Raw genomic sequence first — 25,745 nt, forward strand, 5'->3', positions numbered from 1 at the left:
CCCTGACACCAGTTTAAGATCCTAGCCTTGCTCCACCTCTTCCTCTGCTCTTTCCTCCTCTGGGTCCGCCTGTCCGCTGGGGTTTCGCCCTTCCTAGACTCTTCTGACGCTGAGTCCCCTGATTCTTCTCCCTGCCTCCGGCGGGCTTTAGGACCTGGTTCCCAATCCGGGCTTTCTGCTGTCCCGCGCGCCTGTACATTTGAACTTGGCGTGCGCACCCAGCCACCAACCTTTCTCCGGACCGTTACACTGCTCTGGTCACTGCTTCCCCCTTCGGGGAGGCTAGCTGGACTTGACCTCCCTTCCGTTCCCCCACTCTCCGATGGAGGCGTGGTCAGTCTCGACTCATATTCTCTCCCTGCTGGAGGCGATGCTGGCCCTGACACCTGGGACCCTTCCCCCCCACTATGCTCTGGTGGGGAAGCTGGTCCTGATCTCCAGCTGCTGCTTTGGGAGTCCCCGCTGGCCCCCCTTGCCCTGACCATCGGCGCCTCCTTCTGGGAATCTTCTGATTCACTGGAGAGGCTCATGGAATCTCTCGGGTCACTGCTATATCCCCCTACACTGCCCTCCGATTCTTCCCCTTCGCTCTCCATTTCCTCTCTCCCCTGTGCCTCTGTTCCTGAGGCCCTGACAATAACATTCTAATTCTGTTGAGATACATTGCAATTTTGTTCAGTCTGTGCGTGCCGAGGATGAAAGGCCCCACGCACAAACGCAGAACATCGATTTGTAGAAAACACGACCTGAAATAAAGAGACAATGAACATACTTTCGTAAACCAAGAAAACCTTTATTGAAAATGATTTCAAACAAAGAAACAAACAAAAGAAACTGGTTCTAAGACTAAGCTTTGGTTTTGAAAGTGCCAGAACTTCAGCCTGCAGCGTGGCCACCTGGTTGTTTGGCTGAAAAGCAGGAGAAAAAGGACAATGGTCAAGGACAATGGGAGTTGTAGCCGAACATCGCCTGTAGGAGGGCCCCAAGTTCCCAAAGCCGTGCTTGGGTGTAACCTTCGACGCCTCCCTTTCCACGGAGGCACAGGTTGCAGCCACAGCAAAGGTAGCATTTTTCCATCTCCGCCGTATTAAGCAGTTGGTCCCTTACCTTTCTCGCCCTTATCTGGCCACAGTGATCCATGAGTCAGTCACATCCAAGCTTGATTATTGTAACTTGCTCTATGTGGGGCTGCCCTTGAAGCTGACCCAGAAGCTCCAGCGGGTGCAGAAAGCCGCGGCGAGGCTCTTTACGGGGTCCTTGTCACGGGATCACATTCATCCAGTGCTTTACCAACTGCACTGGCCCCCGGTGGAGTACAGGGTCAGGTTTAAGGTGCTGGTTTTGACCTTTAAAGCCCTATGCGGCCTAGGACTCACGTACCTACGGAACCGCCTCTCCTGGTATGCCCCGCGGAGGACCTTAAGGTCCACAAATGACAACATTTTGGAGGTCCCAGGTTGCAAGGTGGTTAGATTGGTCTCAACTAGGGTCAGGGCCTTTTCAGTACTGGCCCCAACTTGGTGGAATGCTCTGTCACAAGAGACTAGGGCCCTGCGGGACTTGACATCTTTCCGCAGGGCCTGCAAGACAGAACTGTTCCGCCTGGCCTTTGGTTTGGACTCAGTCTGACCCTTATGTTTCCCTCCCCTTATGGTTTTGATCTATGGGCTACTTTTAAAACGAGGCTGCATTTTAAATTGCATTTTAACCTGTATTTTAAATTGGTCCCCCCTCATTATGTTTTTACTGTAATGTTACTGGTGTTAGCCACCCTGAGTCCGGCTCTGGCCAGGGAAGGTGGGGTATAAATAAATTATTATTATTATTATTATTATTATTATTATTGTTGTTGTTGTTGTTGTTGTTGTTGTTGTTGTTGTTGTTGTTGTTGTTGTCAGCCTTTTTCAGAAATGCCTCCATGGAATGAACACGTACGCTCAACTTGTAGGGTATTCTCCTCGCCCCATGCAAATTTTCTATTCCTCTTCGGGTCCGTAGCCCTCCCAGTCCAGCAGGGAATGAGGTGGCGCGGATGTTATGGCCCTTTTCTTGGCGACAGCATAACTTCTATGGTGGATGTGTTGGAAATAATTCTCCCCGCCCCATGCAAATCCTCCTCTTAAAGGTAAAGGTAAATGGACCCCTGACCATTAGGTCCAGTCGTGGCCGACTCTGGGGTTGCGGCGCTCATCTCGCTTTATTGGCCGAGGGAGCCGACGTACAGCTTCTGGGTCATGTGGCCAGCATGACTAAGCCACTTCTGGCGAACCGGAGCAGCGCACGGAAACGCCGTTCACCTTCCCGCCGGAGCGGTACCTATTTATCTACTTGCACTTTGAGGTGCTTTCGAACTGCTAGGTTGGCAGGAGCAGGGACCGAGCAACGGGAGCTCACCCCGTCGCGGGGATTCGAACCGCCAACCTTCTGATTGGCAAGACCTAGGCTCTGTGGTTTAGACCACAGCGCCATCCATGTCGCTTCCTCCTCTTACCTGTTCTTTTTACATGAGTGGCTTCAGCAGGAGGCTCCGGCACACATCTCGGCCCTCTTCCCTTTGCGACGAAAACCGGAAGTCCGCCTTGGTCTTCTGTATGTGCCTGACTCAGGGCCTTTTTTCTTTTGGCAGCAGCCACAGTGGTGCATATAGGAGATCCTGGAAGAAAGAAGGTATTCTTGAAGCATAGGAGAACTCTAAACTAGGGCCGGTTCGAGGGAAGAATCCCTGACCATGTGAATGGGCTGCCACAGACCGAACGCCAGGGACAGAACATCACCTGGGACACGTTCAGCTGTCACACCCACCCCAGGAACTTAAAGCAGATCCCGCTGCGGAGCTCACAAGAGCCGCCTTTTTGTAGGAATAATCTCAAAGGCATCTGGGTGACCCCTGGGAGAAGAGAATGCTGGAGAAGTTAGGCCCTTGGTCTGATCCAGCAGGGCGTTCTTAGGCGTTTCATAACACCTCCTTCCCCCTGCCCCTGTACCTGCGACTCATCTGTCCTTTTCCTGGGCTCCATTCCCTTCCGGGAGGTGGTTCCCAGGCTGCTGCTTTCTCTCACTGCAAAGCAAATGAAGATATCAGCAAGCATGAGGGCAAGGGACATGGAAGCAAGGCTACACATAAGTGTGCATGCACACAAAAGCTTATACCAAGAACAAACTTCGTTGGTCTCTAAGGTGCTACTGGACAATTTTTGAATTTTTTAAAAATATATTTTGACTGCATCAGACCAACACAATGACCTACCTGAATCGCACCTATATATCCAAAGGAGAGGGAAAACACCCCAAATCCTGTCTTCATTTCCTCTCTTATCGATCCGCCCCAGGCATCACTCAAAGCCTTCCTGCAAATTAGAAAACAAACAATACATAGCCATCAGTAAACATAGGAAAAAACAGGAATCTGCCTCAGTCCTTTTGTATACACTGCCTACAACATGACAATCTAAGTTTCGTCAAATGCACTTTGTACGGTGTTCCATTTCTCTAAAGGAACCAGACTATATTAAAGGGAATTTCCACTTTTAACACCACCCACCTGGGAGTCTGGCTGAAAAGCAGGAGAAAAAGGACAATGGTCAAGGACCATGGGAGTTGTAGTTCAGCATCACCTGTAGGAGGGCCCCAGTTACCAAACCCGTCCTATTAGTGTCCAACTTTTCCCAGAAACGCATCCACAGCATGAACACGTACGCTCAACTTCATGGGTAGGCAAACTAAGGCCCGGGGGCCGGATCCGGCCCAATTGCCTTCTCAATCCGGCCCACGGACGGTCCAGGAATGAGCGTGTTTTTACATGAGTAGAATGTGTGCTTTTATTTAAAATGCATCTCTAGGTTATTTGTGGGGCCTGCCTGGTGTTTTTACATGAGTAGAATGTGTGCTTTTATTTAAAATGCATCTCTGGGTTATTGGTGGGACATAGGAATTTGTTCATTTTTATTTTTTTTCAAAATCTAGTCCAGCCCCCCACAAGGTCTGAGGGACAGTGGACTGGCACCCTGCTGAAAAAGTTTGCTGACCCCTGTAGGGTGTTCTCCCCACCCCATGCAAAGCTTCCCTTCCTCTTACCTGTTCTTTTTGAGGGAGACTTCGGCAGCAGCCACAGCAGTGCACAAAGGAGATCCTGCAAGAAAGAAGGGATCTTTGAAGCAAGGGAGAACTCGATGCTAAGCGCTATTTTGAGGGGAAAATCCCTGAACGTGTGAAAGGTCTGTCACAGACTGAACGCCAGGGATAGAACGTCCCCTCAGCCCCCCATCCAGCTCTCACACCCACCCCAGGGACTGAAAGCAGATCCTACAGAGGAGCTCACAAGAGGCGCCTTTTGGCAGGAACCATCAGGTGACCAGGAGATGCAGCAGAAAAGCATCTCTGACCGCATGGCTTTAAAAGAGGATTAGGCGGTTGAACGGAGGAGGGGGCGGTCAAAGGCTACTAGTCCTGATGGAGGAAAGAATGCTTCAGAAAAACTGTTGCAGGACGTCCCAGGTGGGCAGAGGGCTCTTGGGCTCAGATCCTGTTTGTGGCTTTCCCAGTGGCATCTGGGTGGCCCCTGGCAAAAGAGGAGGCAGGGCCAGGTGAGCCCTTGGCCTGATCCTGCAGGCCTTCTTGTGGGTTTCCTAAGCCCCCCTTCCACTTGTCCCATTACCTCTGAGGTGAGAGGCCACCCATGCACCGCTGGGCAGTTTGCCCCACCCTCCCCAACACCAGGTGCCCGTTAGCCTTCCTTCGCCCCTGCCCCCTCCTTCCCCCATTCCATTACCTCTGAGGCAACAGTCCTTCATCTGGGCTCCAGTCCCTCCCAGGATGCAATGGCTTCCAGTCTGAATCTTTCCCTCACTGCAAAACAAACAGCAGGTGTCTGGCTCCCAGCCACGCTAGCCCCAGTCTGGGGCAGGAGGGTGGGGGACCTGGGAAGGGGACATTTCCTCCTACCTGATCTTACCAGCTCTTCCCACTTGGCCTCTGTAAGGGTGTCTCGCCTCTGTCCCGGCCGGCCTAGCTCAGAAGCAGCAGCCAAAGTCTCCTCTTTCTCAGAAATGAGCAGAGATGCTGTTCCCAGCATGAGAAGAAACTTTGGCTGCTGCTTCCGCGCCAAACAGGGCCGAGACTGAGCCATGCCCACACAGAGGAGGGGCAGTGGGGAAGAGGTGCGAGGGATGGCAACCAGAAACCACAGAGATGTCCTCTGGTCCTTTATCTCGGGAGCTGGAGTTGGAGCCTCATCCCTGGAGTCATGACTCTGTGAAGGAAACAGGATATTGTATGGGCTCTCATGTGAATGGGCTCTCACTGTCAGCAGATTCCCCAATTATCGTCCTGTCACACCATGCACCAAGGGACGCGGGTGGCGCTGTGGGTTAAACCACAGAGCCTAGGACTTGCCAATCAGAAGGTCGGCGGTTCAAATCCCCGTGACGGGGTGAGCTCCTGTTGCTCGGTCCCTGCTCCTGCCAACCTAGCAGTTTGAAAGCACTTCAAAGTGCAAGTAGATAAATAGGTACCACTCCCACACAGAGAAGGGGTGCTGGAGAAGAGGCATGAGGAGCAAGCTGTTTCTGCATGCCTTCCATCAGTGCCTTGGATGGGCTGCACTGGGATGCAGAAACAGCAGCCAGAAACCGCGCAGAGTGTTTCCTTCTGCTTTGTCCATCAACTTGGGAGATGGAAACCGAGAAGCGTCCCTGGAAGCGTGGCCCTGTGAAGGAAGGGGCAAGTTCGATGCACCAAAGTTGTTGACTTTCTGCAGTTGTCAAGTAATTGGGAACCAGATAGAACTTTGTAAGGTGAGAGACAGCTGATCTCACAAGAGCATCTTGGATGGGGTGGCTTTCAAAGAGGGTGAGACAATTGCATGGTGGAGAGGCCTATCCAAGGCAACCAGCAATGATGGCTATGCGCAGCATCCCTGGTTGGAGGGAGCAATAATAATAATAATAACAATAACAATAACAATTATACATATATATATATATATATATATATATATATATATATATATATATATTTGCTTTCGTAGATTTTCACGGGTACAGGAATGCAGGTTTTGGTGTCTTCGGGTGTCTTCCCGTGTAAGAGTTGGGGTGTCTAGGCGACGTTTCGACGAGGTCTCACTCGTCATCTTCAGGCTGGTGCTTTCGGCTTCTTGTTACTGGAACAGAGCAGGATCTCAGTGTTTGAGTTCCTATAAATACTGTTGAGGGGGTGTGGTGTATAGCCTCCAACGTTCTGGGCAGAGAGGAAGTTCCCAGGTTAGTGTGTCTTTTCTTCTTTTGTTCATTAATTACTTGAGGGATATCTTGAGTGATTTCTTGAGTGATATTCTGAGTACCACTTAGGAGGGTCATTAGGTGTGGATTAGTTGCTAAAGCTTTCGTGTCTTGACCTCTTGAGCTTGTGAAGAGTTTTTTCTGAGAAGATGGCTGTACTGCACTTAGTTGTGCTCTGGCTTGGCTTCGTGTATAGGGGCGAGCTGTGGTTTTGTGCCCTGTGCCAGCCAGATCTGTGTAGGGATTGCAGGGGGGGGTGCAGCATCCGGAGGTGCCACTATGGTTTGGCTACTGGATGGTGTCTGTAATTTATCTGTGGAGAGGGTCTGGGTTTGGGTCTGGTGTGGTTGATTGGAGATGGCGTTCTGTGTGCCTCTGGTTCTGGTGTCGGTTTTTGTGGGGAGGGCTATTTTCCAGATGTCTGGCAGGCGGGACGTATCGTCACGCTTGTTCATGTTGTGAGGGTGTTTCTCTATCTCGATGGCTTCCATGATTATTCTCTTGTGGTGGTGTTCCATGTTAAAGAGCAATTTGGAATCTGAAAAATTAATTTCGTGTCCTGTTTCTTTCATGTGTTGGTAAAGAGAGGAAGTTTTTTCTTCTTTTTTGACGGCATTCTTGTGTTCTGCGATACGTGCATTTATTCGTCTGTTTGTTTGTCCAATGTACGTGGCTGGGCAGACTTTGCAGGGTATTTCATAGACCCCTTGGTTTTCTAACTGGATTTTATCTTTGGGGTTTCTGAGGATATTGGCTATTTTTTGGTTGGTGCAAAAGGCTGTTTTGATATTGTGTTTATGGAGGATTTTGCTAATTTTATCTGTAGTGCCCTTGATATAAGGAAGGAGGGCCATGCCATTGTTTTCTTCTGTGTCTTGGTTTTTGGGGGGTGTTTCTTTTTGGATTAGCTTCGTAACCCTGTTTTGCTGGTATCCGTTGGCGATTAACACATTTGAAAGATTCTGTAACTCAGTTGTCAAGTGGTCTTTGTCAGCCAGGCGTTTGGTTCTGGAGATGAGAGTCTTGGCTACGGAGTTTATTTGTGCAGGGTGGTGGTGTGATTGTGCATGTAAGTAGCGGTTGGTGTGTGTTTTTTTCCGGTAGATAGTGTGTCCTAGGGAGCCATCAGGTTTTTTGTAGATTAGGACGTCAAGGAAGGGAAGTTGGTTGTTGGCTTCTATTTCCATAGTGAATTGTATTTTGGGGTGTAGGCTGTTGAGATGTGTGAGGAAGCTATCTAGTTTTTTCTTCCCGTGTGGCCAAATTACAAAGGTGTCGTCAACATACCTGAGCCAAAGTTTGGGTTTGTGTTCTGACTTGTCTAAAGCATTGGTTTCAAAGTGTTCCATGTACAGATTTGCGATGACCGGTGAGAGGGGTGATCCCATAGGTGCTCCTTCTATCTGTTTGTATCTTTGTCCATTGTGGATGAAGTACGTGTTGGTTAGGCAGTGGTTGGTCAGGTCCAGGATGTATTCGGGGGGATTGTATTTGTTTTGAATGGCTGTCAAGGCTTCATTAATGGGCACTTGTGTGAAGAGAGATACAACATCGAAGCTCACAAGTAGGTCGTCGGGATGTAGGTTTTGCTTCTTTATTGTTTCTATGAACTGGAAGGAGTTTGTAACGTGTGAAGCGATAGATTCTGCATAGGGCTGAAGTTGCTTAGCGAGAAATTTAGCGAGATTTTGTAGAGGTGAGCCTATGGAGCTGACTATTGGTCTGAGTGGTGTTCCTTCTTTGTGTATCTTGGGGAGACCGTAGAGTTTGGGGCATCTGGATGATTTTTCTCTGGGGATGATTCTTAGCTGGATTTCTTCACTGATAGGAGAGGCTTTTATCCACAAACTAGAGAAACGCCAGAAGCCCAGCCACCCTCCACAACAACCCATGAAACAAACAGTACATAACATATCAGACAGGATCCTCACCTCAACTGAAACCAAAGTACTCTCCAAAGGTTTCAACTTTGCAGTCGCCCCGAGACGCATCCCCACGGAAAACATCATATGCGGAGTCGAAGCTAGCCTAACCAAAATCAACCCAGATGAAGCCAATAAAATCAGACTTGAAGTCACCAACATCCTCTGCTCCAGCAAACCACCCAGAAGCAACTTACACAAAGAAGAACAGAAAGCACTCACCAACCTGAGGAAAGACAACAACATAATCATTCTCCCAGCAGACAAAGGTAATGCCACTGTTGTGATGAACACATCGGACTACCAAGCAAAACTATCAAATCTACTCCAAGACCCTACCTACCAACCTATAAAAACAGATCCCACCACCTATCTGGAAAAAACCACCAAATCCAAAATAAAAGCCTCTCCTATCAGTGAAGAAATCCAGCTAAGAATCATCCCCAGAGAAAAATCATCCAGATGCCCCAAACTCTACGGTCTCCCCAAGATACACAAAGAAGGAACACCACTCAGACCAATAGTCAGCTCCATAGGCTCACCTCTACAAAATCTCGCTAAATTTCTCGCTAAGCAACTTCAGCCCTATGCAGAATCTATCGCTTCACACGTTACAAACTCCTTCCAGTTCATAGAAACAATAAAGAAGCAAAACCTACATCCCGACGACCTACTTGTGAGCTTCGATGTTGTATCTCTCTTCACACAAGTGCCCATTAATGAAGCCTTGACAGCCATTCAAAACAAATACAATCCCCCCGAATACATCCTGGACCTGACCAACCACTGCCTAACCAACACGTACTTCATCCACAATGGACAAAGATACAAACAGATAGAAGGAGCACCTATGGGATCACCCCTCTCACCGGTCATCGCAAATCTGTACATGGAACACTTTGAAACCAATGCTTTAGACAAGTCAGAACACAAACCCAAACTTTGGCTCAGGTATGTTGACGACACCTTTGTAATTTGGCCACACGGGAAGAAAAAACTAGATAGCTTCCTCACACATCTCAACAGCCTACACCCCAAAATACAATTCACTATGGAAATAGAAGCCAACAACCAACTTCCCTTCCTTGACGTCCTAATCTACAAAAAACCTGATGGCTCCCTAGGACACACTATCTACCGGAAAAAAACACACACCAACCGCTACTTACATGCACAATCACACCACCACCCTGCACAAATAAACTCCGTAGCCAAGACTCTCATCTCCAGAACCAAACGCCTGGCTGACAAAGACCACTTGACAACTGAGTTACAGAATCTTTCAAATGTGTTAATCGCCAACGGATACCAGCAAAACAGGGTTACGAAGCTAATCCAAAAAGAAACACCCCCCAAAAACCAAGACACAGAAGAAAACAATGGCATGGCCCTCCTTCCTTATATCAAGGGCACTACAGATAAAATTAGCAAAATCCTCCATAAACACAATATCAAAACAGCCTTTTGCACCAACCAAAAAATAGCCAATATCCTCAGAAACCCCAAAGATAAAATCCAGTTAGAAAACCAAGGGGTCTATGAAATACCCTGCAAAGTCTGCCCAGCCACGTACATTGGACAAACAAACAGACGAATAAATGCACGTATCGCAGAACACAAGAATGCCGTCAAAAAAGAAGAAAAAACTTCCTCTCTTTACCAACACATGAAAGAAACAGGACACGAAATTAATTTTTCAGATTCCAAATTGCTCTTTAACATGGAACACCACCACAAGAGAATAATCATGGAAGCCATCGAGATAGAGAAACACCCTCACAACATGAACAAGCGTGACGATACGTCCCGCCTGCCAGACATCTGGAAAATAGCCCTCCCCACAAAAACCGACACCAGAACCAGAGGCACACAGAACGCCATCTCCAATCAACCACACCAGACCCAAACCCAGACCCTCTCCACAGATAAATTACAGACACCATCCAGTAGCCAAACCATAGTGGCACCTCCGGATGCTGCACCCCCCCCCTGCAATCCCTACACAGATCTGGCTGGCACAGGGCACAAAACCACAGCTCGCCCCTATACACGAAGCCAAGCCAGAGCACAACTAAGTGCAGTACAGCCATCTTCTCAGAAAAAACTCTTCACAAGCTCAAGAGGTCAAGACACGAAAGCTTTAGCAACTAATCCACACCTAATGACCCTCCTAAGTGGTACTCAGAATATCACTCAAGAAATCACTCAAGATATCCCTCAAGTAATTAATGAACAAAAGAAGAAAAGACACACTAACCTGGGAACTTCCTCTCTGCCCAGAACGTTGGAGGCTATACACCACACCCCCTCAACAGTATTTATAGGAACTCAAACACTGAGATCCTGCTCTGTTCCAGTAACAAGAAGCCGAAAGCACCAGCCTGAAGATGACGAGTGAGACCTCGTCGAAACGTCGCCTAGACACCCCAACTCTTACACGGGAAGACACCCGAAGACACCAAAACCTGCATATATATATATATATATATACACACACACACACACACACACACATATATATATAATTCATTTATATATATATATATTATATATATATATATATATATATATATATATATATATATATATATATATATATATATATATATATATATATATATATATATTATATATATATATACATATATATATATATATATATATATATATATATATATATATATATATATAAAATTTATATCCCGCCCATCTGGCTGGGCTTCCCCAGCCACTCTGGGCAGCTTCCAACAAAACACTAAAATACAATAACCTATTAAACATTAAAAGCTTCCCTAAACAGGGCTGCCTTCAGATGTCTTCTAAAAGTTTGGTAGTTATTTTCTCTTTGACATCTGGTGGGAGGGCGTTCCACAGGGTGGGTGCCACTACCGAGAAGGCCCTCTGCCTGGTTCCCTGTAACTTGGTTTCTCGTAGTGAGGGAACCGCCAGAAGGCCCTCGGCGCTGGACCTCAGTGTCCGGGTAGAACAATGGAGGTGGAGACGCTCCTTCAGGTATACTGGGCCGAGGCCGTTTAGGGCTTTAAAGGTCAGCACCAACACTTTGAATTGTGCTCAGAAACGTACTGGGAGCCAGTGTAGGTCTTTCAAGACCAGTGTTATATGGTTTCGGCGGCTGCTCCAAGTCACCAGTCTAGCTGCTACATTCCGGACTAGTTGTAGTTTCTGGGTCACCTTCAAAGGTAGCCCCACATAGAGCGCGTTACAGTAGTCCAAGCGAGAGATAACCAGAGCATGCACCACTCTGGTGAGACAGTCTGCGGGCAGGTAGGGTCTCAGCCTGCATACCAGATGGAGCTGGTAAACAGCTGCCCTGGACACAGAATTGACCTGTGCCTCCATGGACAGCTGTCAGTCCAGAATGACTCCCAGGCTGCGCACCTGGTCCTTCAGGGGCACAGTTACCCCATTCAGGACCAGGGAGTCCTCCACACATGCTCCGGTCCCCCCAAAACAGTACTTCTGTTTTGTCAGGATTCAACCTCAATCTGTTAGCCGCCATCCATCCTCCAACTGCCTCTAGACACTCACACAGGACCTTCATCACCTTCACTGGTTCCGATTTGAAAGAGAGGTAGAGCTGGGTATCATCCGCATACTGATGAACACCCAGCCCAAACCCCCTGATGATCTATCCTAGCGGTTGCATGTAGATGTTGAAAAGCATGGGGGAGAGGACAGAACCCTGAGGCACCCCACAAGTGAGAACCCAGGGGTCTGAACACTCATCCCCCAACACCACTTTCTGGACACGGCCCAGGAGGAAGGAGCGGAACCACTGTATAACAGTGCCCCCAGCTCCCAGCCCCTCTAGACAGCCGAGAATGCTTCTGAAAAGCACTTCCTGGAAGCCACAGGTAGGGAAAGTGTTCCTATGAACCCCAAAAGGTATTTCACAAGGACCCCTTCCTTCCCTCTGCCCCAGTACCTGAGGGTCCTCACATCTCTCCAGAGATTTCACCAGAACAAAGGGGAAAGGTTCCCTCACTGCAAAGAAAATGAATAATAATAATAATAATAATAATAATAATAATAATAATAATAATAAATTTTATTTATATCCCGCCCTCCCCAGCCAAAGCCGGGCTCAGAGCGGCTAACATCAAATGTATAATACATTAACATAAAATCAGACAATCAATTAAAATACATCCTCAAATCATATCAGGATCAGAATAAAATCCAATCAGATGGCAACCCGCAGATTAGGGTTGGGGACCTTAAACGCTCACCAGGCCCAACTGTTTGTGCTGAACTTATATGGGCCTATGAGAAAAATTGGGTGGCCATTTTCATGAAGACATTAGCAGGTGCCTGGCTCCCAGCCATGCTACCAGCAGTCCGGCGCATGAGGGTGGGGACACGGGAAGGAAGCATTCCTCTAATATGGGGCACTCAATTGGCATTTCCACCTACCTGAACTGTGAGCCTTTCCCCCCTTGTTCTGGCCTGCCTCTCTCAAGGAAGATGCAAGCTCCTGGAAGCCACTGGTGGGGAGAGTGTTCCTACGACTCTCAAATGTTTCAGAAGGACGCCTTGCTTGCAAAACAACACTTTGTGACATCAGCTTGGAAACAGGGGCCAGGCTGCTGGGCTGTCAGGCAGCTGCATTAGGAAAAATAAAATCAGAGGGGTCAAAGTGTGCTGGGATGTGGCAGATGAAGGTGATGGACTACATGAAACTGGCGGAAATGACTGGCAGGATCCGAGACCAGGGAGAAGAGTCGGTGGAAGAAGACTGGAAGAAATTTAAAGATTATCTACAGAAATACTGCAAAATTAATGAATGTTAGAATGATGTTGGATTGAAGTTAAGTGGTTTTTAGCAGCATTATTATAAAGGAATATGTAAAAATGGACTGTTAACAGGTGATAACCTAAAGTTATAATATATTAAGATAAAAGATCAAGATAAAATCAAAGAGGGAAAGGATTTGCTGAATTAACTAATTGAACTGGAATACAAAAAAGGGAGGTGTGAGGAGGTCAGGGAAACAAGCAAATGAAAGATAAGATATGGAAAGACTGATTTGTTTTTAACTGTTTTTACTTTGTATTTTCATTTTTGTTTTTTTCCCTTTCCTTTTACTTTTTTCTCTTATTTTTGTAATATGTTGAAACTTTAATAAATATCTTTAAGAAAACAAAACAAAACAAAGTGTGCTGGGATGCGGCCACGGTGGGTCAGGCCAGAGGGTGCTGTTGGGGTGTGTGGTTGTGCCTTCCCTGGTTCTGCGTATCGCTCCTCTGCCCGTTCCTTTAGCTGCTTGATAGAATCATAGTAGGGTGGAGTTGGAAGGCACCCCAAGGGTCATCTAGTCCAACCCCGGGCAATGCCAATGAAGGAGGTGAGGACAGGTGCCCCACCTAGGCCCAAAGTCACCCTAGGCCTCAAAACCAAGTCTCCCCTTTCTCTCTTCTAAAAAACCACAGCTTTAGCTTTTCTCTGCTCTTCTCTGTTTTTTTTAAAAGAATATTTATTGAGATTATACAAAAAATTACACATAAAGAAAAAACAAACAAAAACTAACAAACACAAGCTAACAAGAAAGTTGACAAAAAGGCAACCTAGAAAGAAAGAAAAAAGGAAATAGAAAAAAGAAGAAAAAAAGATATTTTAAAAAAGGATAAATCCATTTTTCAGCATCTTTGATCTCATTTGCTTATTGCCTTGACCTCCTCACACCTCCCCTTTTGTATTCCCGTTTTCCAAGTCTTTTCAGCAAATCCTTACCCTCTTTCATTTGACTTTGCTCTATACTTAACCTAGTATAACTATACATTTTCATCCGTATAACTATCACTTCTTTTCAGTCCAACATCATTTTAACATTCATTAATTTTACAGTATTTCTGCTCTGCTCTGCTCTTCTCTGCTTTCTCACAAGATGCCGCTGCATAGGCAAAATGTGACTTTTATCAGTACGAGAGAGCTTCGAAAAGGCTAATGCCTCTATCAATGCCAAGAATAAGCAGGCCTGGGAACTGACTCTTATCTCATTCGGTTGCAACACATCTTGGACGCGCGGAAACACAAGGCTCCTCAACCCCCTTGGCTTCTCATCCCCCTTTCCTGGGAAGAGTCCCAAAGACAGGAGCTTTCTGTTCGTGCTCAGGAAACTCATCATGGGGCAGGGCTCCTGAGGAGGGAAAGGGGGGAGGGAACTGGAGGGGAATATATGCTCTGTGCAAATGGCTGTGCTTGTTTGTGAAATTGTCACACTAGCTCCTTCTACCAAGCCCGGATGGTAGAAATAAAGCTCTTTCTCTGAAATTATCCCTTGAGTGTCTGTTTGACTCCCATTTCCCTCTCCCCGGGTGCAATGCTCTTCCCACCCGAGGGCAAAGCCTGAAAAGGCTACACCAGGATCTTGCCCACAGCCAGCCCTGTCTGGGCTCCAAACCCCAACCATCTTCTTCCCAGCCAGATGCACTGACCCCTTGCAATTCTGCATGGGGTGGAGAAAGGGGAGAGAAAAACGTTTTGCTCTCTCTCTCTCAGGGCATGGATATGAGAGCCACACCATGAAGCCCTGTCAATATCTCAAGGGCTGTGACAGGGAGGAGGGAGCAAGGCTTTGAATAAACGGTTTGGATTCTTAGATCACGGACTGCAGTTTCTTGAAGAAGGACTTCTGGCAAGCGATGGGCTGCACCTCACAACGGTTGGGAGAAATGTTTTTGCCAAAAATCTCAGAAACCTCATCAGGAGGGCTTTAAACTGACTAATGTGGGGGAGGGAGACAGTGCTCCTGAAGGTAGGAGTCTATCAATTGATGAAGATGATCATCCAAATGTCATAGACCAAATGGAGCAAACAGCACGCAGACCTAGTGGTGGGAGGAAAAAATCCTTAAATAAGAGACATGGGGGAATGATTAATGGACTTCAATGTCTGTACACTAATGCGCAAAGCATGGGAAATAAACAAGATGAGCTTGAGCTCTTGGTACAGCAAACTAAATATTGTGGGAGTTTACTATAGATCCCCAAGCCAAACGGAGGACATAGATGATGCCTTCCTGGAACAGATGGACAAGCATGCAAAAGGAAGGGAGATAGTAGTAATGGGGGACTTCAATTACCCGGATATTTGTTGGATGTCAAACTCAGCCAAGAGCATAAGGTCAAACAGATTCCTCACTGGCCTTGCAGACAACTTCATTGTCCAGAAAGTGGGAGAAGCAACAAGAGGAACAGCCATTTTAGATCTGGTCCTAACCAATGTTGATGAGCTGGTTAGTGGGGTAGAAGTGGAAGGATCATTAGGTGCGAGTGATCATGCTCTTCTGAAGTTTACTATACAGCGGAAAGGAGCAGCCAAGCATACTAGGACTCAATTTCTTGACTTTAAGAAAGCTGACTTCATAAAACTTAGGGAAGTGCTGGGTGAGATCCCATGGACAGTAATACTAAAAGGAAAGGGAGTTCATGATGGCTGGGAGTTTGTTAAGAGGGAGATAGTAAAAGCACAACGTCAGGCAATACCAATGAGACGGAAACATGGAAGGTGCCTAAAGAAGCCAGGGTGGCTATCTAAAGAACTTTTAACTGAGTTAAGATTAAAAAAGGATGTGTACAAAAAAATGGAAAAGGGGGGAAACCACCAAAGAGGAATTCAAACAAATAGCCAGCACGTGTAGACACAAAGTCAGAAAAGCTAAAGCACAGAATGAACTCAGGCTTGCTAGAGAGGTTAAAAGCAACAAAAAAGGCTTTTATGGGTATGTTCGTAGCAAAAGGAAGAACAAAGAAACAGTGGGGTCACTCAGAGGAGAAGATGGTGAAATGCAAACAGGGGACACAGAAAGGGCTGAACTCCTCAATGCCTTCTTTGCCTCAGTCTTCTCTGATAAAGAAAACAATGCCCGACCTGAAGAATTTGGAGCAAATGATTCAGCAAAGGAAACACAGCCCAGAATAACTAAGGAGATAGTACAAGAATACTTGGCTAGTTTAGATGTATTCAAGTCTCCAGGGCCAGATGAACTGCATCCAAGAGTATTAAAAGAACTGGCAGATGTGATCTCAGAACCACTGGCAGTCATCTTTGAGAATTCCTGGAGAACAGGCGAAGTCCCGGCAGACTGGAGGAGGGCAAATGTTGTCCCTATTTTCAAAAAGGGGAAAAGAGAGGACCCAAATAATTACCGCCCAGTCAGTCTGACATCAATACCAGGGAAGATTCTGGAGCAGATCATTAAGAAAACAGTCTGTGAGCACCTAGAAAGGAATGCTGTGATCACCAATAGTCAGCATGGATTTCTGAAAAATAAGTCATGTCAGACTAACCTGATCTCGTTTTTTGACAGAATTACAAGCCTGGTAGATGAAGGGAACTCAGTGGATATAGCCTACCTTGATTTCAGTAAGGCATTTGACAAGGTGCCCCATGATATTCTTGTAAAGAAGCTGGTAAAATGCGGTCTTGACTATGCTACCACTCAGTGGATTTGTAACTGGCTGACTGACCGAACCCAAAGGGTGCTCATCAATGGTTCCTCTTCATCCTGGAGAAGAGTGACTAGTGGGGTGCCACAGGGTTCTGTCTTGGGCCCGGTCTTATTCAACATCTTTATCAACGACTTGGATGATGGACTCAAGGGCATCCTGATCAAATTTGCAGATGACACCAAACTGGGAGGGGTGGCTAACACCCCAGAGGACAGGATCACACTTCAAAACGACCTTGACAGATTAGAAAACTGGGCCAAAACAAACAAGATGAATTTTAACAGGGAGAAATGTAAAGTATTGCACTTGGGCAAAAAAAATGAGAGGCACAAATACAAGATGGGTGACACCTGGATTGAGAGCAGTACATGTGAAAAGGATCTAGGAGTCTTGGTTGACCACAAACTTGACATGAGCCAACAGTGTGACGCGGCAGCTAAAAAAGCCAATGCAATTCTGGGCCTCATCAATAGGAGTATAGCATCTAGATCAAGGGAAGTAATAGTGCCACTGTATTCTGCTCTGGTCAGACCTCACCTGGAGTACTGTGTCCAGTTCTGGGCACCACAGTTCAAGAAGGACACTGACAAACTGGAACATGTCCAGAGGAGGGCAACCAAAATGGTCAAAGGCCTGGAAACGATGCCTTATGAGGAATGGCTAAGGGAGCTGGGCATGTTTAGCCTGGAGAAGAGGAGGTTAAGGGGCGATATGATAGCCATGTTCAAATATATAAAAGGATGTCACATAGAGGAGGGAGAAAGGTTGTTTTCTGCTGCTCCAGAGAAGCGGACACGGAGCAATGGATCCAAACTACAAGAAAGAAGATTCCACCTAAACATTAGGAAGAACTTCCTGACAGTAAGAGCTGTTCGACAGTGGAATTTGCTGCCAAGGAGTGTGGTGGAGTCTCCTACTTTGGAGGTCTTTAAGCAGAGGCTTGACAACCATATGTCAGGAGTGCTCTGATGGTGTTTCCTGCTTGGCAGGGGGTTGGACTCGATGGCCCTTGTGGTCTCTTCCAACTCTATGATTCTATGATTCTATGATTCATTCACCAACGTTTTATTGATAATAATCAGCTAAATAGTTTGAGGGGCTATACCATTTTGTAACATGCAGAAAACAGCAGTCTCAGAGAAACCAAAGACTGGAACTGAGGGAAGTCGGGGAGGCTTTGTGGGGGGAGGAAGGAAAGATGGGGGGGAAACAAGGATGATATGTTTTGGGATAATATGTTTTGTTTTAATTTTGAATAAAAAAACTTATATAAAAAAGAATGTAATAGGGTTATTAAGGTAAGAGTATGAGAATTACTATGGGAATGTTAAGGAGGGAGGGGGGAAGAGAGAGTGTGGCATTCTGGTGGTGAGTGATGATTGGATGAGGATTTGAAAGGGCGTTTGAATGTAAGACAGTTGAGAGTCAGTTGAGAGCAGTGGGTTCTGGAGGGGGTGGTTGGGCAAATAACTATTCAGTTTAAGGATCAGAGGTCTAGTCATGATTTTTGTAATAAAGCAGCATATAAGATTAATAATAATAATAATAATAATAATAATAATAATAATAATTTTTATTTATACCCTGCCCTCCCCAGCCAAGGCCGGGCTCAGGGCGGCTAACATCAAATGTATAACACATTAACATAAAATCAGACAATCAATTAAAATACATCTTCAAATCAGATCAGGATCAGAATAAAATCCAATCAGATGGCAACCCGCAGATTAGGGTTGGGGACCTTAAATGCTCACCAGGCCCAACTGTTTGTGCTGAACTTATAACAAGCAATAATAAAAACAAGTTGAATGAATACAACTTAAAAACAACATTAAAATATTGAAACATTAAAATATTAAAATGCAGCCTCATCACAGGAGGAGAAAAGGAAAAAGGAAGAGGGGGAGGGCATCAAATTGGCTCCAAGCCAAAGGCCAGGCGGAACAACTCTGTCTTACAGAGAAAGAGAATTTGAGGCCATAAGCTCAGGTACACATGTCATCCAACAATCATTTAGTGAATCATCCATACAATCTCCTTTAGTACCTAGGTTCTGTACCAACCATTGATATTTTTGGCTTTTTTCTAGGAAGGATGTGGGTGGGGAGAATTCTGGGATTCAACTCCACAGAAGTATTCCCAACCAGGGTGGACATTGGGCTCTAAAATGTCAATGGCGTCCTGTGCAACGCTATAATCCCTCCCTCTTGTTCTTCAGCATGGTTTTGGCCCCCTCTGCAGCGGGGTGCCCAGTGTGAGCGCACGGGTCATGCCATTCTAAAACTGCCCTAACCCAACCTTGGGATGTGCTTTTGGCATGGGAGAGAATCAAACCCCTTGTCCTGCCCAGGGGGACCGAAGAGAAACCCTCCCCATAAAACTATAGGAAGATCTAAATCAGGCCTTCCTCCTCCAGCCGGCGAGAGGACTGGGAAACCCTTCCCCTGCCTCAGAAGGTCACAGCATACCTGCACATTTTGGTTTTCATCATGGCACCGCTGGGCTGCTGCTTGGCCAGAGCCTTTCCCAAACCATGGCCCTGCGAAGGAAGAAATATCTCAAAATCGTCGGGGTAGCCAGCCGCTCTAGGGGATTGGGCCCTGAGGATATTTTTTGTTCTTTTCTAGGTTGACAGGTTTATGTTCTGGTTCTAATGATGTAATAGGGGTGGAGCTCTTTAAATATATGGGGCTGCCACACACTCCTTTTCTTTTTTAAAATAAAATAATAATTTCCCCTCGTTTTCAAAAGCATAGGCATTGTCTCTGTCTTCAAGTTCTTCAGTTACATTTGTTGTAAGACACTGGTGTTATATGCCGTATAGCATTGGGAAGAAGGGGGGGGAAGGGGGATATAAAATTGGGGGGTCAAAGTGTGCTGGGATGAGGCCACGGTGGGTCAGGCCAGAGGGTGCTGTTGGGGTGTGTGGTTGTGCCTTCCCTGGTTCTGCGTATCGCTCCTCTGCCCGTTCCTTTAGCTGCTTGATAGAATCATAGTATGGTGGAGTTGGAAGGGATCCCAAGGGTGATCTAGTCCAACCCCCGGCAATGCAGGGATCCTGCCAACAGCCAAGCTTGGCTGGGCTCCAAACTCTCGCCTTCTGGTAACCATTGCGATTCTGCATGGGGTGAAGAAAGGGGAGAGGGAAATGTGTTGATTTCACTCTCATAACACTGATATGAGATCCGCACCATGCAACCCTTTGAATACCTTACTGGGCTGTCCCAGGGAGGAGGGAGCAACCTTAATATTTTCCAGCCCAGATAGATGCTAACCAAAGGAGCTCACAATAGTCATCTCCTTGCAGGAACAGGCATAGGAGACTTAGATACACCACAAGAGTGTCTTGGATGGGGTGGCTTTCAAAGAGGACTAGACAATTGCATGGATGAGAAGCCTATCAAAGGCAACCAGCCGTCTTGGAAGGAGCAATGCTTCTGGAAAGCACTTGTTGGAAGCCACAGGCTCCCCAAATGTGTTTCACAATGACCCCTTCCTTCCCTCTGCCCCAGTACCTGAGGGTCCTCACGTCTCTCCAGGGATTTGGCCAGAACAATGTAAACATTGGGGAAAGGCTCGCTCCATGCAAAGAAAACGGAGACACCAGCAGGCGCCTGTCTCCCAGCCATGTTAGCACCAGTCTGGTGCATGAGGGTGGGGGACACGGAAAAGACGCATTCCTATAATATCGGGCAGTCAAGTGGCATTTCCACCTACCTGAACTGTGAGCCTTTCCCTCCTTGTTCTGGCCTGCCTCTCTCCTAAAGAGGATGCAATCTCTTGCTGGAAGCCACTGGTGGGGAGAGTGTTCCTACGACTCCCAAATGGTGTTTTGGAAGGACCCCTTCCTTCCCTCTGCCCCAGCCATGCTAGCACCAAACTGGGGCCTGATGGTGGGGTGACATGGGAAGGCTACACCTGCTTGCTCCTCTCAGATATACATGAGCCAATCCGATTTGAGGAGAATCCGTTCTTGTCCTCCAAATGGCATAACCAGTTTGGCCATGTTAGTGCTTGAGCAAGAGCAAAGCCCATCTCCCAGGCGTTCCCCTTGACGGCAAGGCACAATCCTGGGACACTCGATGACTGCCTGGCTTCCCATTTCCCTCCCCAACTCTAGGTCCTGGCACCTGAACAGCTCCTACCTTCCTGGTCCCTCTTTATGGCTGAATTCCTAGGTCTGGAGGGGTCTCTGCTATTGGAAGCTATTTGGCAAGTCTCTGACAGGCATCCCTCTTGCAGGGCAATATAATGCTTGCTTGCAAGCCTGCACATTCACAACAGAAAAGATAATCTGGGGACCACAGCTGAGGACCTGCCAAGCTATCAACAGCTGTGGACCAGTCAAGCAAGGGAGCCAAGCCACATGCACCAGTGACAGGTGACGCTAACAACAACAAGAACAATAATAATAATGTTATTTCGATGCCACTCATCTCCTCTGCGCCTACCTTCACAGTTCCGTCTCATCATCGCTGATGGGCACACTTGTCTTGGCAAGTCTCTCACTATCATCTGACAGGCATCCCTCTTGCAGGGCATTATAGGGCTTGCTTGCAAAGCGGCACTTTGTGACATTAGCTGGCAAACAGGGGCCAGGCTGCTTGCTTTTTCAGGTAGCTGAATTAAGAAATATATAATCAGGGGGTCAAAGTGTGCTGGGATGCGGCCACGGTGGGTCAGGCCAGAGGGTGCTGTTGGGGTGTGTGCTTGTGCCTCCCCTGGTTCTGCGTATCGCTCCTCTGCCCGTTCCTTTAGCTGCTTGATAGAATCATAGTAGGGTGGAGTTGGAAGGGATCCCAAGGGTCATCTAGTCCAACCCCCAGAAATGAAAGGATCCTGCCAACAGCCAAGCTTGCTGGCCTTCAAACTCCAGCCTTCTGGCTACCATTGTATATGCATGTTTAAGCATGCTAACAGATCTGCCCCAGTACCTGAGGGTCATCACGTTTCTCTAGGGATTTCGCCAGAACGAAGTAAACGTTGGGGAAAGGCTTGCTCCATGCAAAGAAAGCGGAGACATCAGCAGGCGCCTGTCTCCCAGCCATGCTAGCACCAGTCTGGCGCATGAGGGCGGGGGACACGGAAAGGACGCATTCCTATAATATCGGGCAGTCAAGTGGCATTTCCACCTACCTGAACTTTGAGCCTTTCCCCCCTTGTTCTGGCCTGCCTCTCTCCTAAGGAGGATGCAATCTCTTGCTGGAAGCCACTGGTGGGGAGAGTGTTCAGGTGGACCGAAGAGAAACCCTCCCCATGAAACAATAGGAAGATCTAAATCAGGCCTTCCTCCTCCAGCCGGCAAGAGGACTGGGAAACCCTTCCCCTGCCTCAGAAGGTCACAGCATACCTGCACATTTTGGTTTTTATCATGGCACCGCTGGGCTGCTGCTTGGCCAGAGCCTTTCCCAAACCATGGCCCTGCGAAGGAAGAAATACCTCAAAATCGTCAGGGTAGCCAGCCGCTCTAGGGGATTGGGCCCTGAGGATATTTTTTGTTCTTTTCTAGGTTCACAGGTTTATGTTCTGGTTCTAATGATGTAATAGGGGTGGAGCTCCTTAAATATATGGGGCTGCCACACACTCCTTTTCTTTTTTAAAATAAAATAATAATTTCCCCTCGTTTTCAAAAGCACAGGCATTGTCTGTCTTCAAGTTCTTCAGTTACATTTGTTGTGAGACACTGGTGTTATATGCCGTATAGCATTGGGAAGAAGGGGGGGGAAGGGGAATAGCCAGCCGCTCTAGGGGATGGGGCCCTGAGGACCCTCCCTGGTGATTTTCTTCTGGGGCACAGCCCCCTCAATATCCCCCCCCCGTCTTCCTTCCCAACTCCGTCACATCCTCAGTCTGCTGCCGCTGCCCCCCAGCCACATCCCTCCTTTTTCTGCCCGACACAGAGCAGCCCAGCAGCAGTACAGGGGAAGGCAAGCCAGCGGAGGCAGGGCCCTCCTGCGGTGGGGACATAGGGCCAGCCCCAAATCTACGGCAGGGACATGGCCTGAGCACTAGAACAAGCACCCCTGCCATGCTGCCCATGCCCACGTCACCACTGGCTGCCAACGCTCGCTGCTCCTGCCTGGGCACATGACGGCCCGACCCCTGGCTCGTAAGGAGCGGGGCAAGGGGATGGGGGGAGACGGGCTGTTGCCCCCCAACCCAGCCCTGTTACATTCAGGTTGGCGCCAAGACCTCCTGGCACATGTGGAGAATGGATTCCCCATGGAAACTCGGAGACCCTGGCTTATGTCTTACAGCTGGGCAGGATCCACCCTGGACCTCAAGCTTTCCCTGTTTCCTCTCTGTGTCAAATTAAAGATTGTAAGCCCCTCGGGGCAGGGACCTCTTTTTCTTTTTTCTTTTATTTTAAAATGATATTTATTGAAACAAAAGAATTTTTTTTAAAGTACACAAAAAAAGACAAGATTACAAAAAAGGGAAAAAAAGAAAAACATGAGAAGAAAAATAAAAAACAAAACCATCCTTATCAAATTCTCCAATTTCCATTACCTTCTTTCCATGACCTCCTCCTCCCATCTCTTGTATCTTGATTAATAATTGTCACAGCAAATCCTTTTCATAATTCATATTTTATCATTACGTTACCTTACTCTATTCTCATTTTATCTTATCGAAATGACCTTAGAGCTTAAAACTTAAATCTTTTTTACCAGCTTCTCATAACCATTACCTTTTTGCCTAATTCTTTAAACAGGCCTGATTTAGATCTCTTTTTCAAGGGTCACACGCAGCGATGGTGCAAAGAAAGGATAGAAAAAGAAATCTCACTATGCTCCTACCCCATGCAAGCTGAAGCCCGCTAGAGGCCTTTCCCTTAAAACCAATGTCCCGTCTGCCTTCTCAACTCCCTGCCGTCCTCAGTCTGCTGCCACCCTCCAGCCACCCCCCTCCTTCTCCTGCGTGGCACAGAGCAGCCCAGCAGCAGCGTAGGGGAAGGCAAGTCAGTGGAGGCAGGGCCCTCCTGCAGTGGGGACATAGGGCCCCTGGGGGGCCAGCCCCAAAACTACTGCAGGGACATGGGCTGAGCACTGGCGAGGGTGCCTGGCCAGCTGTCCCAGGGAAGGAGGGAGGCAAAACAAGCATCCCTGCCATGCTGCCCATGCCCACGTCACCACTGGCTGCCAAGGCTCACTGTGGCGATCACACAGGGCCCCCGGACGTTTCACGGTCTATAGACCCTGCGCCACCACTGCGTTAGCTTTTTTCGCTGCCACCACCCCGCTTCTCTCAGGGACACACGGAGTCCAGACAGTTGTTAACATAAACAAATAATCAAGTTTATGTTTAAATGCAGGAACAAGCGTATGGTTTCCGTTTGTTTCTCTTGACAGTTTCTTAAATCTTCGTTCCTAACAACTTCAACCTGAATTATTCCCAACTATCTATCTGACTCAACCTAACAATTCCTCTCACTCTCTCACAATACAACTGTCAGGGGTTCAGGGACAGAGGCACAGGTGAGGGGGGAGACGGAGAGCGATGGGGAAGAATCCCAGGACTGTGAGGAAGAGGATGACAATGACTTGAGGTCTTCCATGAGTCTCTCAAGTGAATCGGAGGATTCCCAGAAGGGGGCGCCCCTAGTCAGGCCAAGGGGGGTCACAGGGGGGACCTGCCAGGAGCAGGGAAGCAGCAGGGAAACCCCGAGTGGGAGTGGGAGATCGGGGCCGGCTTCCCAGCAGGAACGAAGTGAAGAGAGTGGAGTTCCCAGTGTGACACACGGAGCGGAGCAGGCAGGAGACAGGGGAAGGAGATCGGGGCAGGACGTCCTGCCGGAAGAGGCGGAGAGTAGTACAGGGAGTAGTGTAAGTGTCAAGAGGAAGGTCAGGGGTAGTGAACGCGCGCCAAGTTCAAATGTGGAGGCGCGCGGAAATGGAGAGAGCTCGGAGGAGGAGCCTGGCCCCAAAGCACGAAGGAGGGGGGAACAGGCATCTGAGGAATCCGCTTCAGGAGAGAGCAGGAGGGAAGGAACCCAGGGGGGCAGAAAGACCCTGCGGAAAAGGAAAGACAGGAAGAGGTGGACTAGCACAAGCCTCTTAAGCTGGTGTAGGGGCGGGACCGATTCAGAGGGGACTTAAAACGTCTAGGCTAAGAGACGCGGGGCTGCGCGCCTCGGTTGTGGAACCAATAATGAACTCCAATAAACAGCCTTGTATATAAGAAGAACCTGGCGTTGGTCTTTTGTGAGCTGAGACCTGAGGCAGCCCTGACAACAACTCTTCCAACCCACTCCTAATCCACCCTCTTCCTTCTCCAACACCCAAGCCTCAACTCCCAACTCCCAAACCTCAACTGACTTTCAAAACCTCCCACTCTATCTTTCACTCCCCTCTTGCATTCTCACTGGCCAATCACATCACACCCATTTTAACCCTTTCCTTGACCCATCCTAGGAGGCAAATGCCACACTCACTGATCCTGCCTGGGCACATGTTGGCCCAACCCCTGGCTTGGAAGGAGTGGGGGAAGGGGCTGGGGAAAGAAGGGCTGTTGCCCCCCACCCCAGCCCTGTTACGCTCACGTTCGCGCCAAGACCTGGCACATGTGGGGAATGGATTCCCAACGTGATGAATGTCCCATATTTTCAAGGTCTGCATCACATTCCTTCCGGAGCCACAGCAGCCTCTGTGTGCGACCAGGCTTTGGACCTGGGAGACAGAAAGGAAAATAAAAACAGAGAAAGAGGTTACAGATGGGAATCCCAAAGTCTAAACTCAGAGACCCTGGCTTATGTCTCACAGCTGGACATGATCCACCCTGGACCTCAAGCTTTCACTGTTCTCTCTCTGGGTCAGATTAAAGATTGTAAGCCCCTCGGGACAGGAACCTCTTTCTCAAGGGTCACACGGAGTGATGGTGCAAAGAAAGAATACAAAAAAATCTCACTACGCTCCTACCCCATGCAAGCTGAAGCCCGCTAGAGGCCTTTCCCTTAAAAACACAATCTATTGGGGGCTCCTGCAGCGTGAAAAAGAGGCTACCTCCTGGCATATGTGGGGAATGGATTCCCCATGGAATTAACATACACAATTTCCAAGATGTCATTTTTATGGAT

At 47.8% G+C, this 25,745-nt stretch overlaps 1 long non-coding RNA gene across 7 annotated transcripts; it reads right to left on the bottom strand.

Annotated features, from left to right (window-relative positions):
• Positions 1-772: 772 nt before the first annotated feature.
• Positions 773-22,275, bottom strand: LOC308571359. 7 transcript variants are annotated; one of them, XR_014001326.1, is made up of 9 exons: positions 22,109-22,275; positions 12,632-12,820; positions 12,144-12,202; positions 4,769-4,845; positions 4,075-4,129; positions 3,248-3,347; positions 2,985-3,058; positions 2,492-2,653; positions 773-908 (listed from the first exon to the last, which is right to left on the bottom strand). It is a non-coding gene; the product is annotated as an uncharacterized lncRNA (long non-coding RNA). The 7 variants fall into 7 exon arrangements; XR_014001327.1 differs by lacking the exon at positions 22,109-22,275 and adding an exon at positions 22,020-22,082; XR_014001329.1 differs by lacking the exon at positions 22,109-22,275 and adding an exon at positions 19,138-19,490.
• Between the last annotated feature and the right edge of the window lie 3,470 nt (positions 22,276-25,745).

This window comes from Podarcis bocagei (genome assembly GCF_964188305.1).
Source record: "Podarcis bocagei genome assembly, chromosome: 13".
NCBI classification, from domain to species: domain Eukaryota; kingdom Metazoa; phylum Chordata; class Lepidosauria; order Squamata; family Lacertidae; genus Podarcis; species Podarcis bocagei.